Raw genomic sequence first — 13,101 nt, forward strand, 5'->3', positions numbered from 1 at the left:
TTTGTCCTTGAGTTATTACTTTGTTATAAATGAATTTGTTTATCATTATTTTGAAGCATGGAGGTCATATTTATAAAAATATCAGAACACACACTATGTACCATGCATGCCAGTGAGAATAATAGCTGCTGTGTTTTAATATCCCAGCTCATTTAAAAGCATCACAGGACTAGCACACTGATTAGTTAGTCTGTGATGTGTTAATGTTGAATTCAGGTGATTAATTTATTTCTATGACTGAGAAAATGTAATCAAATGTAGGGTCACTGCTAGAAACAAGACAAAATAAGATGCAGGTTTTTTGACTGTTCAGATAGCTTTTTCTAATATCCACATCTGTATTGTATTGATGATAATAAGAGCAATTAAGAGTTCTTGTAAATCAACATATCTTTATTCTTTAGAGAATACCTAGGGTGTTGTCTTCCTTCCATAAATATGTTGTTGTTGGCGTTAGCTAAGGGCTGGTATTTTTCCTGGAATGGTGAAGGACTGTTTTATTTTCCTGAATTAACTTTCTCTTGCTGTATTTTTAAACTATTGAGTAGTATCGTAAACATCTGTCATTAACATGTTTCTAGTTCACGAAGAAACCTTCATTCCTTTCAAAAAAAATCATAAAAGTTAATGTAATGCTGGCAGGCTAGGTGCCAGCTCTTGCCAGGGTTGCAGGCATTAACCAGGAACTGACAAAACTCATGGCTGGAGAACAGACCAGTTGACATAAGTTAGTGTTGTGCAAAATAGATATTAGTCCTATAAGAACATACTTGGTGTTTAGACTCTATAGAATCTAGAGTGGCTGTATGCATTAATCTCATGTATAATATTTGTATTCTATGCTGTAAATATGTACATTTTTCTTTGCAAATGTTTAAACTTGTGAATTTATAAAAAAGATTCCAGTGCCTCTGATCTTAGCTTCTTTTTTAGAATTTTCAGACAATGAAAGCTACGTCTACACTGGCAGCTTCTTGCTCAAGAACTCTTTGGTGGAAGAGTTCTCGTGCAAAAACTCTTCCACAAGAGAGCATCTACACTGGCATGTCCTTTTGCGCAGGAGCATCCATGGCAGTGTAGACACTCTCTTCTGCAAGAAAGCTCTGATGGCCATTTTAACCATAGGGGCTTCGTGCACAAAAAAATCATGTTGCCGGTCTATACTGGCCTCTTCTGGAAGAGCTCTTGCGCAAGAGGGCTTCTTACTGAGAGGGAGCGTCAGAATTCTCGTGCAAGAAGCCCTGATTTTCTACAGTACAATGTCAGTTTACTTGCGCAAGAACGCGCGGCCAGTGTAGACAGGCAGCATGTTTTTGCACAACAGCGGCCGTTTTCATGCAAGAACGCACCAGTGTAGACACAATCTCAAAGTTTGAGTGGATTTGTCAAAGGTAAAATGGCTCTTTCAAAGGATTGGGGGAAGGGTGTCACATTTGTCATCTCACCAGATGAGGTTAATATGTCTGGGGGTGGAGGATAGGGTCAAATGATGAGAGAATGTGCTTTAGAACCAGGCCTGCTGGGAGACATTAGAAGCAAGGTGAATTCAGAGGGGTATTCAACAGTACAGGAGGTTGAATGAACTTGTACCATAAAGACTCTTTTATGTTCTCCGGCCAAGGGCCTGAGGATTGCAAACCTGCAGGAAACTAGAGCAGGCAACAGAAATTGAATTGAGAAACAAGCCTGCTGGAGGAAGTTTAAGCAGGGATAGGTGCATGACCCTGTAACAGGGATTGCAAGCCTGTTAAGAAGGTGGGGTGGAAATTTGTTAATAAACCGAGAGTCCCAAAAGGGAAAGAAAAAAGAAAAACAAGAAACCCACCTGCAGTGTGATCTCATCTTAGTTGGCAAAGGAGGGAAAACAGAGGCAGAGCTCAAAGCCAGACTTGGGAAACTGTTTGACAAAAATTCATTATTCTGTATTCACTCTCTGCAGCTTCCTTCAGAATGCAGTCTTCAAACAGTGATGCCTAGAAAGGTGTTGTATCATGCAAGCAAGGTAGTAACAAGCATCAACAGGCCTTTATTTACCAAAGGTGAAACCTCTTTATAAAGCTACTGCTGCTCCCATCTGCAGCTCTCACTCAGGCCTGGCCCATCTCCTCCCCCCTCCTTCCTGTTTCCTGTGCTTACAGATTCCCAACAGCCAGTACTCCCAGTTCTAATAATTACAAGCAGCATCTAAAACACCACATTCCCTCCTCTCTTAAGAAGCTCTCCCAATTATAAAATAAACATTGTTGTTCTAACCCCAGCAACAAATATGGAAGAAGACACTATATTGTTGGCAGAAATATTACACTGAAAATACTGTCAATACTACATAACATAGTCTCTAGTCCAGACAGGTGGTCGTCTAGGTCTGACAGACCGTCTCTCAAACCCCGGTTCTGGTGCAATGTCTTGTTTTGTTGGTGCTATGGTGAAGTCACTGGGTGTTGGCATCATCTCCTCGTGGTGCATAGGCAGGTGCAAGATAAGAAGCATTCCATACCCGCCCATCAGAAAGTCGATAGGTATAAGGTCCTTTCTTCTCTATGATTTTAAGAGGAGATGTGAATTCATGGTCCTCTTTGCGTAAAATTCCAGGTTTTCTTACTCTAACGAAGGAGCCACACTCAAACGTCAGTTGCTTAGCACCCTGTCGTTTGTCTGTGAAAGCCTTATACTTTGCTTGCTTCTGTTCAACTGTCTTTCTCACAGCATCCCCATTTGGTGCATCAGGTCTTGCCTTTAACAATCCAGCAATGTTCAGTTTAGTATTCATCTGTTTTCCATGCAGTAACTCTGTGAGTGATCTTTGTGTTGTGGCATGTTGTGTAGCCCTGCAAGCTTGTAAGAAATCAGTAGTGAAGGTTATCCATGAGCGGCCTTCCAGTTTATCCATTTGCAAACTCTCTTTCAAACTTCTGTTAAACCTTTTGATTTCCCCCATTAGCCTGAGGGTAATACAGGGATGATCTTCTATGTAAAATGTTTCTCTGCTAGAAAAGTTTCAAATTCCATGGAAGTAAATTGACTACCATTATCTGAAACCACTTCTTTGGGGTTATCTTCCCTGCTAAAAACTGTAGAGAGGAACTTAATTACTGTAGCAGAAGAAATTTGCGATGTAAATGCTACCTCAGGTCATTTACTGAAATAGTCTATTAAAGTGATGGCATAATGACAGTCAATTGGAGCAGTGACATTGTAGGACCCTTTGATAATCACAACTTTTTCTCATGCAGAATCAGGAAGAGGAACAGGCTGTAATGGTGGGTGTTGGGGGGCCGCCCCCTCCCTCGGAGCGGGCCACCCGCCTCCAGGACATAGTTCACTCTTCCCCGGCCTAATTTCAAAGGTCCACTTCCCCTGTATTAGGGGAATGACGGCCCTCTGGCCTAGTCTGAAAGTGTCCAGGCTCTGCGGCCTAGTCCTTTAGCCGAGCCCCCTGGGTCACTTCCTACACCCTGTCCCCGGCCCGTAGCGGTCCCACCTGTCGGCGTGAGTCGGCTGGCTGTCGCAGCACTTCCCCAGTCGGGGTTGGGGGTGACCGGTCCGGTTCCTGGGTCACAGGGGGTCGGCCGGCGGCTCCGTCATTGGGGTCGAGCCCGGCGGCGGGAGGTCCAGCAGGCCTGGCGACTCCCTCTCTGGTGGTCCAGTCAGCACCTCGGGTGGTTGGGCGCTAGCTCCAGCTCTGGCTGCAGTCTGCCCCTCCTGAGCAGGCCAGCAGCCTTTTATGCCTTGGCTCCCCTGGGAGCATGCCCAGTAGGGCTGTGTGGGTGGGGCTGTCTCTGCCCCCGGCACCAGGTGGCTTCCCTGGGCTTGAGAACAGGGTGGGGGCCGCCCCGTCACAGTGGGGTACATATCACTGCTGTCTTATCATGCATTTGGCAAGTGACACAGGATTTTATGATTGCTTCAGTTTGGGAGTCCATCCCTGGCCACCAATACAGATCTCATAGTCTTTGTTTCGTTCTGACAATACCTTGATGAGTATCCTGTGGCACCTTATAGACTAACTGAAGTGTAGGAGCAAGCTTTCGTGGGCAAAGACCCACTTCGTCAGATGCATGCATCTGATGAAGTGGGTCTTTGCCCACGAAAGCTTGCTCCTACACTTCAGTTAGTCTATAAGGTGCCACAGGACTCCTCATCACTTTTGCAGATTCAGACTAACACGGCTACCCCTCTGATACTTGATGAGTATTGTGTGCCAGGTGTATGAGTTTTGGCTATAATTCTTCTGGCACAAGTAGCCGGTGTGCCATCAAGCAAAGAAAGTTCATCCCGAATTCTAAAATAAGGCAGCAAATCTGGGTCAAGGATTTTAGGGTTACTGGGCCATGTCTTTGTCAGAAATTCCTGTAGCTTTTGTTGAATTGGACATGCTCAACGAGCAGCTTGGAATTGTTCTCTTGTAACTGCAGTAAGAGTGCTTGTAATAAGCGCAACTACTTCATCCTCATCCTCCGGTGCACCATCTGGTGAAGACAAAGGCAGGCAAGAAAGGCAATCAGCTATCACATTTTGGTTTCCAGGCTTATATTCCAGTTCATAAGTGAAAGAGAGTAGTCTTGCAGACCATCTAGTAATACGATTCCCTGCTCTGCTAACCACAAAAGGGCTGGGAAATGTCAAAAGGCTGTGGTCTGTGCGCAACTTGAACGTGCGGCCCCACAGGTAAGTTCTCCATTTTTCAGTAGCCCAGACACAAGCAAGTGCTTCTTTTTCAACTGTAAAATATTTTCTCTCAGCATCACTCAGTGTCCTTGAAGCAAATGCAACAGTCCTCTCTGTGTTGTCCTCATGAAGTTGTGTGAGGACAGCTCCAAGTCCATATTCAGAAGCATCAGTAGTCACAATTGTGGGCAATGCAGGACTGAATAGTGCAAGTAACTAGACTATGTACAATTAAGTCTTTCACAGTTTCCAAACTAGCTTGTGCATCCATTGTCCACACCAAGGTTGAACTTCTCTGTAGTAATTCTCATAACGGTTCAATGACACAAGCATAATTGGGAATGAATTTTGCATACCAGGAGGTTAGACCCAAGAAGGAATGTAAGGTTTGCAAATCTGTTGGAGGAGGAGCATTTGAAACTGCTAGGATATGATCTGGATCAGGTTTTAGTCCAGACGGTGAAATTGTATGCCCCAGAAAGGAGAGTTCTGTATGTGTAAATTTGCATTTAGACACATTGAGCTTGAGGCCTGCTGTGCTGATGCAGTTTAGTACAGATTGCAGATTATTGTCATGCTTCTCAGAAGTATTTCCGAACATGATAATATCATCCGGATAGCACTGAACTCCATGTTGATTCTTCAGAATCAATGACATCATTTTTTGTAAGGCACTTGGGGCAGATGCAAGACCGTATGGAACCCATTTAAAATGAAATAGTCCCTCGTGTAATAAATGCTGTGAGGTCTCTGCTATCTTCATGCAACATAACCTGGTGGTACGCACTCTGCAAAGCAAGAGTAGAAAACATCTTTGCTCCACGGAGTTCTGCAAATACTACTTCAGTGTGAGGAAGAGGGTGGCTGTCAATCACAATAGCTTTATTTGGCTCCCTTAAGTCCATACAAAGGCGAATGCCTCCATCCTTCTTCTGTGTCCCTATGTCGCGAGAATCACAGGTCCGATGATAAATACCCAAGGGGGGAAGGACAGAACCAGGTGGACAGTTTTATCAAATAAAAATATTTATTTATGACAATGGTGAATTTATAGTATTTATTCTAAGATTTTTAATAGACCGTGTTAATAATGAATTTACAGTATTTATTATATTCTGTGATTTCTAGTTAAAACGTGTCGGAGATATAAGGATGGGAATGGCAAGGGGAATAGTCTCTAATCTTAAAATATCCATCTACACTAATTAAATAACAGTGATAACTACAAACTCTATGTACTACCCAAAACAACTACAACACTAAGCTTATACAACAAGAAAAAATCAAATCATACATACCAACTTACACAGCCCATGGAACATTTCACAGATATTGGTTCGGTTGCGAAGCCTTGGTTACGCCTGAGATTCGGGGGAGGTGGCTGGTCGGTTGATCAGGCTGGCAGCGCTTTGAAGTATATGAGAAGGCACACGCATGGTGGTACGTGTGTTGCGAAGACCTCCTAGAACGAACTGTGTGATGGGTATTTATCCCCAAATCTGCACATCACTTTCCCACGCTTGCATATTACCATATATGGCCCAATGGTCACCAAGTGGGGAGGTCTGTGTCCCAGGGGTAGGGCTGAAACTGTGCAGGTTTCATGCGACCAGGTAAGCCCCGCAGTTCTCACGCCAAGGTGACGGGTGGGAGAGTCTGAGGCTATTTTCCCCTTTTCACACCTTCCCTTTTTCTAAAGGCAATGGTATGCAGGAAGGGTGCGGCCGGTTTCTCTCAAGGAGTACTGCAGCCCACTATAGCAAGAGCGGCTTGGCCAAACCTTTTTACTGGGAGAGCAGTTTCTTTTCTCTAACACCCTATTATAGGTAAAACCCATTCCGAGGAGTCAATCTCTTCAATAATGTCTTTTTGAACAAGTGTTTTAAGTTCCTTTGAAACAGCTTCCCTGACTGAAAATGGTAAGCGCCGTAACTGTCGTACAGGCATTATATTATGTCTCATTTTAACTTTATGCAGAAACCCATAAGCACAGCCAAGTTTCTCCTCAACCATCTTGGGTTCCAGCTGAAACTGGTGTGTATACTGCAAGAGCTCTTTGCTGAGGAAGTTCAATTCATCCATTAACTACCCTGAGGTTTAAAACAGCCAATAAATCTCTGCCACGGATAGGAGTGCCTTTGCGGACAATGTAGAACTCTGCATTTATACAGCAACCACCAAAAGTCACTGTTGCTGGCAGGCAGCCATGAACTGGAATTTGGTTTTTCAAATAGCACACCAAGTGAAGTTTGGGTTCAGTAAGAGGCACATCTTTAAAGTAATGCAAATAGATGGAATCAGGTAGTATAGATACTGCTGAACCAGTGTCCAACGTTAGCTGAATAGGATGTGATTTGCCTGAAGGTGGGCAGAAACATTTACAGTGCACCTTATCTGTTCTGGAATATGTGCAGTGGTGACTTTGTCCACACTCAGCACAGTAACATCTGGTATTGTAACTGCATGCACCTGTTGATTGGACTGGCTGCTGCAGCATACCTTAGCAAAATGTCCAATCTTTTTGCAGTGATTGTACTGAGCTTCTTTTGCAGGACATCTTGTGTAGCTTGCAAGGTGTTGTGGGGATCCACAGCGAAAGCATGCTTTTGCTGTGCTTTGATTTTGCTGATTCTGTGGCTTATCATTAGCTTTCCCCTTGTGATTGTTTGTCTGCAGCGATAGTGAACTTTTCTGCAAAGGAGTCACAATCTGGACTGGGCCTCCTGTATCCATGCTCATTATTTTGACTTCTTCTATAGCTGACTCAATCTAGGTAGCAATGGTTATTGCTTTTTCCAGTGTAAGTTGTGGTTCTAGAAACAAGCGTTCCCTTACACGAAGCGTGGTTGTTTTCTCAATGAGCTGGTCTCTAATCATCTCATCTGCCATATTCCCAAAGTCACAAGTTACAATCAGACTCCTCAGAGAAGCAACATACTGCATTATAGTCTCCCCGGTTTCTGCTCACGCTGGCGAAATCTGTAGCAATTAGCTACTACATTCACTTTTGGCACAAAAAAGTTCTTTAATGCAGTGAGTGCAGTCTCATATTTATCATCTGCAAGGGGAAAAGTGTAAAATACACGCTGCCCTTCTGCTCCAAGGCAGTGGATTAGCAGAGCACGCTTTCTTACTTCAGAAATCTCTGTAGCACTGATTGCAAGCAGATAAGTCTCAAACATATGGATCCAGGCAGTAAAAGCAATCGGAGGCTCACCTGGCCTTTGCAGAAAGGGTGCAGGTGGGTTCAGAGGCAGAAGATCCATCCTTGTTGCCAAAATGTTGTATCATGCAAGCAAGGTAGTAACAAACTTCAACAGGCCTTTATTTATCAAAGGTGAAACCTCTTTACAAAGCTGCTGCTGCTCCCCTCTATAGCTCTCACTCAGGCCTGGCCCATCTCCTCCCCCCTCCTTCCTGTTTCCTGTGCTTCCAGATTCCCAACAGCCAGTGCTCCCAGTTCTAATAATTACAAGTAGCATCTAAAATACCACAAAAGGGCTAAAGTGAAGAGTCCACCCCCACACTAGCCCATAAAGGGTTATGGTGGCTCAGGAGAGGTTAAGTAATCAAATAAGTCCCACCTGAGGGACAGGCTTGATGAGCAGGCACTGATTAAGGAAGGAGCTTAGCTGGGCAGGTATAGGGAAGGCTGGTATAAGGCTAGGAAGTGAGAGCCTAAGGAGGCTGCAATGATAGGGTTGCCAGATAGTTTCAACAAAAATACTGGCCACACTTGACATTATATCATAATCTACATTACATCTTATTTAGAAAATACTGGACATTTATATTTTCTCAATTTGTTTCCCCGAACAGAAAGGTCAAATACTGGACTGTCCAGTTCAAAACCAGACACCTGGCAACCCTTTGCAATGAGGAAGCTTGCAGTTACACTCTGGACTTAGAAAAGGCAATGAGGAAAAGAAAACAATGAGGAGAGCAGAAAGCCTAAGGCCCTGACCTGGAAGGAAGGGTTTACCTAGAAGGGTGATAGAGCCACAAGGCTGATAGAGGTGGAGTAGGAGAGAGCCCAGTGAAATAACAGCAAGATTTGGAAAGGGGAAAATGTTGGCTGCTGATTTGAAGATCCCTGGGCTGAAAATTGGGGCAATGACATAATTTTAATGTGGAAGAATAACAGGAATGATACCTGGCTAACCAGTCCAGTAACACTTGGATACCCCAGAATTGGAAAAATATAGGGGTAAAGCCTTAAAGAGGAAGACCTTCCCCGTGGGGCACGGGGCCGCGGTCCCCGTGGCTGGGAGTGCAGGGGTAAGTTCCCCCGTCACAGGGAGTAGCGTTCCTTTTGCAAAAGATGTCAGAATTTTTGGATGCGAATATGAGGGTAAAGGTACAAATAATCTCATAACTATTTAAATAGGCAACATGCCTGGCATGCTGACCTCAGTATGATCCCCCAGTGTTCCACCATAGTATCTTGTTTATGCATGTGAGTAGGTTGTTGGGTACATAATTCATGGCCAACTCTGGCCTCAAAACCATCAAAGATCTCTAAGAACGTGGGAGCAGACTTCATGCTACAGTGCTGATCTGCTAGTATGTTACCATCCTCCAACAACTGCATATTTCTGCATCCACATATTATCTACATTTGTGATGGCGCCAAAAATAGCAAGGTTTGGCCACATGCTCCCACAGCACATGAGTTCTTCATATTCTTCTCTCTGAAACAAGCGTATCAGGACCCAATTTATGAAGCGTAATTTATACCAGACCCTTGCGGAATTATACAGTGCTTTTGAGCCTTCACAGATGTGTAGCCAATAGGGAGCTGTGTGGCTAAAGGAGTTTTTACACATCTTTCAGCTACATCTGAAGTTCATGCACACAACCCAGCATTCGGGGACTTCCACTGGGATTTGTGACACTCCCTGGTGCATTTCCTGGTGGTTCTGTTAACCAATGAACGGATTAAACTCAGCTTTTTATTTTGTTTCTCTGTGAGCTGTAATGAGAATGATGCTGCTTATTTACAGAATCACAAAGATTAGTGGTGGAAAGGACCTGTTCAGACACTTAGTTTATCTTCCTGCCAATGAAGCATTCTTTCCCATGGTACATTTTGTGGAGTCTTATCCTATTGTACCAAGCAATGGGATATTTAGGAAGTAATCCAAGTGTAACCTGACAGAATTTACTAAAATTAGTCTTCAGTGGTTTCAGAACACATTTGTGAAGGAAATAAAGGAACAGAAAACAAAATTGCCATCCTGGACTGTGTGTATATTTTTGTTTGTAACACTCAAACAGGATGTAGAAAATTATAGCTATATGTGTCCACACACATGTATATAATTTTGCTAATTTCTATCATGCCTCTCACTGTTACTGAGCAGTGCTTTAATCAGAGATTAAAACACAGAATAAGAACTGAAAAACCAACAGTTAATCAAGTGCTAAACAAAATCAATGTGTTTTGCATTGTCTCTAAAGTGAATTCCTGAGTTAAGCAAGCCCTCCAGTTTAGGGTGACCATATTTCCCCATACTGAATAGAGGGCACCTGGTAAAATTACTTGTATTCAAGGAAGTTCAATGGCCATCAGTGCAGTACAAATGTTTACATTAACATTGAGTTGACTGAGCCCCTGTTAAAAAGAAATACTGTGAAGCTGGAATCTTTTTATTTACCACACGTGCATTCTCCTTCACCTCTCTCTCACAGGATTGGGGGTGACTGACTGACCCATCCCTTCTTTGGGGGTGACTAATAGACACAACCCTTCTTATTCTGTGCTCTCCGACCTCCAGGCCTGACTAGGCCCCCAGGGTGGACTTGCCTTTCCTGGCACCTGGTGCTGTGTCTTCTCAAGGTAACGTGGAGGGTGTGCAGGGTCACAGGTCCCTTTTCCAGATTTCTGCTGGGATTCACAGCAGAACGTGGCAAGCAGCAGCCTTTTGGCCTAGGAGCTGCTTCTGGATAAAAAGGGAGTAGGGATGATCTGGCCTGTGTCCAGAGATCATCTCTTCCCTCCTTTTCCCCTTCTGCTCCTGCACCTCTGCTCCCATGTGGTTGCAGGCAGCTTGCTCCTGCCTGCCTGCACATTGTAGAAAGTCAGTAATTCCTCCAAGCTGCTGCTGGCCACGAACATAACCCAGCCACCTTCTGTCCCCTGGTTACAGCCTGGGCAGGAAGAAGTTAAGCCCTAAGGCTGCATTGTGCACCAGGACCCAGGAAACCTGAGTGCAAGGGCTTCAGCTAACCTGGCCAGACAGGTTGCTCAGCAGGAAAGGGTGCTATGGGATAGAGCATGCTCAGTCCTGAGGGGCAGGAGCTAGGAAAGGGGGCAGTGTGGGAAGAGGGTGCTAATTATCTCTGTTTGGGGGCCAGAAAGGTTGAGGTTGCAAACTGGCTGGAAAAAGCTTCCTTCCACCACTCTGTAGCTTACCGGAGGCAGAGAAGCTTCCCCATGCCAGAGCTGTGTGGAGCGCTGGCACATGCAGGGCTTGGCTCTTCCTGAGCCATAGGGTCTTGAGCTTTCTCTGGGTACCAGCTCAGCCAGAGGCAGTATGGGGAGGAAGGAGCCTGCTAGCCAGGCTGTTGGTGAGCTAAATGATTCAACCAGGGGCCAGTTCTCCAGACAGCACCAGGAGTAGGCTGCACTCTGCTAGTGGGAACATGGGGGAGCAGCAGGATGGGGAGGGGGTATTGAATGGACACACCAGGGAGAGGACAGCAAGAGAGGGAGCATTAAAGAGCCAATGGGTGAGCAGCAGAGGTGACATGTAACCGGCCACCACCTGCCCACAGTCACCAGCCACCACAGACAACAGCCAGTGCTAGCTGGAAATGGGGTGCTGGGAGGGGACCCTGCTGGCCAAGAGCTGGCATGGGGCAGGAAATGCACTGATAAATCAGCAGCAGGAGAGGCAGACTCCACATGCTGCAGCTTTGCTTGACCACCAGCCTTGCACACACACACCCATCAGCCACTGCTTCCCCACCCTCATTACTGGTGGGTGGTGGGCGACTGGCAAGCAAGGACACAGACAGCAGTGGGACCCACCAGTACTGGTGGAAGAGAAGAGACAGAAAATACAGGACAATTTGCCCATTTTTTTAAAAAGTAGGGACACCTGCAATAGGGCTTAAGAATGGAGTTGTCCCTTTAAAAATGGGACAGCTCCTCCAGTCAGACATGGAGATCCTCATGCTGCATGGAATCCCCTGAGACATAGGGAAGAGTTGTAGCCATATGGAGCCAGTTGTACCTCCCTAATTCTCACCTGCCTGGCCCTATTGGGAGTTAATGTAGTGGGAGAGGGGCTATTGATAATGCCCCCTTCTACTTTCAATAGGCTGGGGGCAGCTGGTGTAAGAGGCAGGCACCCCAGGGGAGACTGTGGCAATCTCAGGCAAGTTCACTTTGTACCACATAAGCAATGCAAAGTGAAGCTGGCTGGAAACTGGAGGCTCTGGCTGAAAGTGTTTGACATGCTGATAATCTACAGCAGGGGTGGGCAAAAGGGCCTCCACGAACTGGATGTGGCCAGCCAAGCAGGTGGATCTGGCTGGCAGAGACCCTGTTGCTCCCCAGCACCCAGACCAATTAGGGCCTGGGGGCAGGGGAGCGTGCAAAGCTTTCTCCCTGTGAGCAGCACACAGTGCTTTGAAGCGCCATGCGCTGCTTGCAGGACAGGAGGAGACATCACATGCTCCCCTACCCCCAAGTTGTGATTGGCCTGGGGGCAGGAGGAGTGTGCAAAGTTTCTTCCGCCCTTTTCTCCTCACCGCTGCCCTGCAAGGAGCACTTCAGTTATGGTCTTGGGGTTGGGAAGCCCAGAAGCATTCTGGCCCTACCCCTTCTGGGTTATGACCCACCCCTTCTAGGACCCCAGCCAAAAATTATTGCCCACCCTTGATCTACAGAGAGATGCTTTCTCTTAATTGCCATGGGAAGGACTGCAGTGAGAGGTGGTCTCTCTGGAAAATCATGTCTCAAGAAAGACCACACAGGACTTTTAAAAGGTTATGGGTTCATGCCAATCCACGTCGTTCTGGAAATGGGTAGCTGCATTCTCCCCTGGTGAGAACTCCCAGGTGAACTTCAGCTGTGTCACTAAGCATTTAAACTATTGCGTTGGGAGCGAACAAAGACACAGATGACTACCCATTTATTTTAAGAATATAATCATAATATCCTGGACAGTTCTAAAGAGCAAAAAGCAACATGGGCAACCACTCCTGTGTGGGAAGTTGATAAATTCAATTGGACCTTGCACCTGTGCCCCATGTCAGTGAATGTTGGCCATACACATGAGATAGACAGCTCCTGCAGTTTCTTTTAAATTCTTCTCTAGAAGGACGAGCCTGGTTTTCATTTTTTTTCTATGTTTTACTGCAGACAAGCCTGCCTAACCTTAGCCCTATCTCCATAATCTCCAATAAAAAACACATTTTAATAAA

This window comes from Pelodiscus sinensis, chromosome 1 (assembly GCF_052426305.1).
Source record: "Pelodiscus sinensis isolate ZL-2025 chromosome 1, ASM5242630v1, whole genome shotgun sequence".
NCBI classification, from domain to species: Eukaryota; Metazoa; Chordata; order Testudines; family Trionychidae; genus Pelodiscus; species Pelodiscus sinensis.